Consider the following 6,144-nt stretch of genomic DNA (forward strand, 5'->3'; position numbering starts at 1 on the left):
GATGCTGGGGTTGATGCTATTTTATTTTTTTATTTGTTTGCCTTATGAATTCAGTGGAAAACAATAAGTTTGTTGTCTGTAAAGAAAGTGACATATATAATAGATCTTTTTTTTTTTCAGACAAAAAGCATAATGAAGCCTATCAGGTATTACCTGCAAGAACAGAAAGCAGAACACCTGAAAAACTAACCAGCTAATGTCTTTATAAAACTGCACAAATTGTTGTTCCACAGCTCCCTCTAGTGGATCAAGCTGGATAGTGATAATAAATCCTAATGGTGAAGGTGAAGAATGACGAAGAATGAAAGTTGAAGCTTTGGAATCTGATCCAGAGATGATTAAATAAGAGACCTGGAGAGACTTAAAGAGCTGCTTGATCAATTCCTTTAGATAGAGATAAAGTGAGGGTTCAATCCAACTGCACTGTTATCAGCTGGTATCCGAATGGCATTGTGGGTAATGTAGGAAATTGCAAACTACACTAAAAATGCCAAATTATATATTTTGTACAGTTTATAAATATTGTTAGACATTCAGAGTGGGTTTAATATTTTATTATTCTATTAAACCTGACTAACAAAATAACAGTGAACAAATTAGGAGTATAATGTAACAAAATAAAAAAAATTTTAATCAAAATCTTATTATTATTATTATTATTATTATTATTATTATTATTATTATTATTACAGTTAGGAAGTTTGTTTATTAAATAAGCACCAAAGGATTTGTTAAAGAATCGACTCCCAAGAGTCGACTCTTGAGCTTCGTCATACGGTGCCGTGTTCCGTGTTTACTGTATAAATGTCTCTCATGGCCCAGATGGAGCCAGTGTATACTGAAGATGGCATTCAGAGAAGCAAACACTTTGCTTTTAGCATTAATTTGGATGACAGTTTTCAGAGTCTCACTTGGGAGTCATCACTTATTTCCACAGAGAATGTAAGAGAAATGACTCGTCCTTATAATAATATAATAGCTCTCATTATTCAAACATGTAATTGTCTTTTTTCTGGTTAACCTGAATTAATGCTCATGCAGCTTTCAGACAGCTTTATAGTTGAGATTTGTTTATGATTGTAAAGATTTCTAGTTTAGTTTTGTTTGAATTTATAATACAAACCTTCTATTGTTCATAGCTGAGAATTTTTTGGTTCTGAATTTTATTTTGGGATTTTTAGACTTTTTTCCAAGATTCAAGATTAAAGATTTTTATTTGTCACATACTCAGTTATATAAAGCATATATAACCAGCAGTGAAATGTGAGTCAGGTCCGCTCCATGGACAGTGCAATTATTAAAAAATACGACACAGATAAAAATAAGCAAAGAGTGAAATAAAAGTAAACAACAAAAATATAAGAATAAAATATAAAAGAATATGTATACTGTGGAATTAAATATGGAATGAAAAAATAGTTAGCACAGTTTTTCTTAGAGAATTCACAGATTTTCTCTCAGACCTATTGGTTAACTTTGACAAAGCATTAATTGTAGGAGACTTTAACATTCATGTTGACGACACAAACGACGCTTTAGGACTCACATTTATGGACTTACTAAACTCACGTGGGCTCAAACAAAACATCACTAGTGCAACTCATCGACATAATCACACACTAGATTTAATAATATCACACAGAATAGATGTCATATATCATACCTCAAAGTGATGACATCACAGATCATTATCTCATAATGTACTCACTACCTATAGAACAGACTAACTATATCTCACCACGTTATCGACTCGGTAGAACCATTATTCCGACCACCAAAGACAGATTCACAAATAACCTGCCTGATCTGTCTGGACTTCTTACTGTACCCTTAAACTCAATCGACCTAGATGTAATGACTAACAGCATAGACGCTATATTCACTAGCACATTAGACACTGTTGCCCCAGTCAGATTACAGAAGGTTAGAGATAAAACACTTGCACCATGGTATAATAGTCATACTCACACCCTCAAGAGGGAGACCCGTAACCTTGAACGGAAATGGAGAAAAACTAAATTAGAGGTGTTTAGAATTGCGTATAAGGACAGTATGTCCAGCTATAGACAGGCTCTAAAAGCTGCTAGGGCTGAGCACCTGAGCAAACTCATAGAAAATAACCAGAACAATCCCAGGTTTTTATTTAGCACAGTGGCTAGTTTAACAAAAAAAAAACCAGAAATCTGAACACACTATTCATCACATTTCAGTAGTGAGGACTTTATGAGATTCTTCACTGATAAAATCGAAAGTATCAGGAATAAAATAGGTGACGCTCAACATATGAGAGCAACCAGTGACACAATCTCACCTAAGGCTTTACACAGCTTTACAAGTACAGGACAGGAAGAGTTAGATAAACTTATTACTACAGCTAAATCAACAACATGTTCACTAGACCCCATCCCAACTAAACTACTAAAAGAAGTGTTACATAAAGCTGGTGAGCCTCTTCTTAATATCATTAACTCCTCGTTATCTTTAGGTTACGTCCCGAAGTCTTTTAAGTTGGCAGTTATTAGGCCCCTCATCAAAAAAACCTAACTTAGATCCTAATGAACTATCAAAATACAGACCTATTTCACATCTTCCGTTTATGTCTAAAATACTTGAAAAGGTTGTGTCTGTTCAACTGAGCTCCTTCTTACAGGAGAGCAACATCCTTGAAGAGTTTCAGTCAGATTATAGGCACCATCATAGCACAGAAACTGCACTTGTTAAAGTTACAAACGACTTGTTCTTAGCTTCGGACCAAGACTGTATGTCACTATTAGTTCTACTTGACCTTTGTGCTGCATTTGACACTATAGACCACAACATTCTTCTAGATCGCTTACAATATTACACAGGTATTCATGGTCAGGCTTGTTTTTCTAACATTTTGTAGAATTAAATGGCGAATCCTCCAGTTTATTACCAGTTAATTATGGTGTCCCTCAAGGATCAGTTCTAGGACCTCTGCTTTTCTCTATATACATGCTTCCATTAGGGAACATTATTAGAAGACATGGGATTAGTTTCCATTGTTATGCTGATGACACACAGTTATATATCTCATCAAAACCAGATGAAATAGCCACAGTGTCCAATTTAACTCAATGCCTTAGAGAGATAAAAGACTGGATGAGCTGCAACTTTCTATTGTTAAACTCCGATAAGACAGAAATACTACTCATAGGTCCAAAAACCAGTGCACTTAAACTCTCACAACTTAACTCCCATTTAGAGGGATGTACTGTTACTAGTAGCTCGACAGTGAAAGACCTCGGTGTTATATTAGACGGCAACTTGTCTTTTAAAAATCATATCGCTCATACTACCAAAACAGCCTTCTTCCACCTTAGAAACATTGCCAAGCTGAGAAACATCCTGTCTGTATCTGATGCTGAGAAGCTAGTTCATGCGTTCATGACCTCTAGACTGGACTACTGTAATGCATTACTAGGTGGTTGTCCTGCATCTTTAATAAACAGGTTACAGTTAGTCCAAAATGCAGCTGCCAGAGTTCTCACTAGGGTATGAAAGTATGACCATATAACCCCAATTTTATCATCTCTACACTGGCTACCTGTTAAGTTTAGAATTGATTACAAACTGCTGCTACTTACGTTCAAGGCTCTTAATGGTTTAGCTCCCATGTATCTAACTAGTCTTCAAACACGTTACAATCCTTCACGCTCTCTGAGATCACAAAACTCAGGACTACTGCTAGTTTCCAGAATATCTAAGTCAGTAATTCGCCATCAACCCCTAGTGGTCCGCCATCAACCCCTAGTGGTCCGCCATCAACCCCTAGTGGTCCGTGAAAAGATGACCTAAACTAGGCAAGTGTTTATAAAATCATCACTTATTTAAGTAGATTTTTAATGTACTTGCGAAACAGTTCTTGACATTGTGTTTTAATAACGTAAAAATGGATCGGTGGCTAAACCAAAGAGGAGTCAAAAGAAAAGATCAAGCGTCCACTGAATGCAGAAAAACTACAGCACCACAAAGGCCCACTGAAGCCGGAACCAAAGATACCGAGTCACGGCCACTGGCCACAACACTCCCGCATACCACGGAGCTAGCGCACCGTGGAAAACCATGTGAGAAAGTTAAGTGAAAATATCACAATCCACAGATCTATTCGTTTTGTAATGTACTAGTTTTTGTTTCATGTGTAAAATCCCATTAATTTCAGTGATATTGGACATTAAGGGGAACATTCTTTTTAAGATTTTATTGTTAACATAGTTACAACCATAGACTTCCTATACCCACAACCTCAGTTTTAAACTAATGGCTCTTCAGAATGGCATTAAGTGGAACCTAGGCTGTTACAGTATGTTTAATTGCATTTTTTTTCCACATGTGCAGTTTGTTGTTCATATTAAGCTGCAACTCATTTCACATTTACTTTTTCAAATTAAATAAAAATTTATATAATAATTTCTGATTATATCATTGCATTTGTGTTTGAATAATTAGTTTTTGACTTGAAACAGTTGCATATTAAACTTAAATTTAGCTTATCCTTCCTGTTTTGTTGGTTTTTGGGGGCGTGTTAGAGTGGGATTCTGTAGGTGGTCCTCAGAAAAAAATTGGAAGATAAAGTGGTCCTTGGGCTGAAAAAGTTTGAGAAACACTGTCCTATAGTATCATGCACTAGTACATCAGACCTGCACATTTTTTATGAACAGCAGATATGTTAATCCCTTTCCACTGCTTCTCTCTTTGTACCCATCCCGATGCATCCAGACACTGTACCAGCTCCCAACATCCTCTGTGGGACGAAGCCTTTGGACGTCCACTGAGCCGAGGCCGACTCTAAGAATCCTGAGACATCACCAGTTAGACTCTGTGATACTAAGGAGATCCGAAGTCCATGATCCTTACACCAATACAACATTTAACTGACTGTATATTACAATCACACCCCCAGTGTCACCCATATGAGGATGGGTTCCCCCTTGAGTCCGGTTCCTCTCAAGGTTTCTTCCTTTACCAATTTAAGGGAGTTTTTCCTTGCCACTGCTGCCTGAGTCACCTCAGACTTGCTCATAGGGGAATAAATGCATACACATTGTGAACTATATATATCTAATAATAATCTAGAATTTTTATTCTGTTAATTCTTATTTCTTTTATTATTCATTATTTCCTTTAGCATTAATTATGTTTACCTTCTGCTCTGTGTTTATGTTCTGTAAAGCTGCTTTGAGACAATGTCTATTGTAAAAAGCGCTATACAAATAAACTTGAATTGAACTGAATTGAATTGAAAGTAAACTGTAGTCTTAAATATTGAGATACATAGGGATGTACAAAAAGGCAACGTGCATATGTGCATTATACTGTAGTCTTAAATATTAAAATACACAGGAATGTGCAAGAGGCAAATGTGCAAACAGGTTGACACTTACAGTATGTCAATGTGAGGTAGTGAATGATGAAAATCTTACTGATAAAGTGAATATTTAGTGGAGACATGAAGATGTTAAGAGGCGGGTTTTGAATTTAGGAGCCTAATGGATGATTTGTTTTGGGAAACAAATTGAGAAATGTCATATTTAAGAAGTTTAAATCTGTTAAAAAAAACTGTTTAACTATAATTATGTCTACAAATACTGTATGTTACAGTCATTTAAGGGAAATGATAAAGTCTGACTGGTTTATTGCAGATGTCTTTATAAAACTGCACGAATTGTTGTTCCACAGCTCCCTCTAGTGGATCAAGCTGGATAGTGATAATAAATCCTAACGGTGAAGGTGAAGAATGAAGAAGAATGAAAGTGAATCTTTGGAATCTGATCCAGAGATGATTGGATAAAAGAGCTGGAGAGACTTAAAGAGCTGCTTTATCAATTCCTTTAGATAGAGATAAAGTGAGGGTTCAATCCAACTGCACTGTTATCAGCTAGTATCCAAATTGCATTGTGGGTAATGTAGGAAATTGCAAACTAAACTGACAACCCGCAATTAAATATTTTGCACAGTTTATAAATATTGTTAGACATTCAGGGTGGGTTTAATATTTAATTCTTCTATTAAACCTGACTAACAAAATAACAGTGAACAAATTAGGAGTATAATATAACAAAATAAATAAATATTTATGTAATCAAAATCTCCTTCTTCGTATTATTATTAGGATTATTATTA

Source organism: Tachysurus fulvidraco, chromosome 13 (assembly GCF_022655615.1).
Source record: "Tachysurus fulvidraco isolate hzauxx_2018 chromosome 13, HZAU_PFXX_2.0, whole genome shotgun sequence".
Classification (NCBI taxonomy): Eukaryota; Metazoa; Chordata; class Actinopteri; order Siluriformes; family Bagridae; genus Tachysurus; species Tachysurus fulvidraco.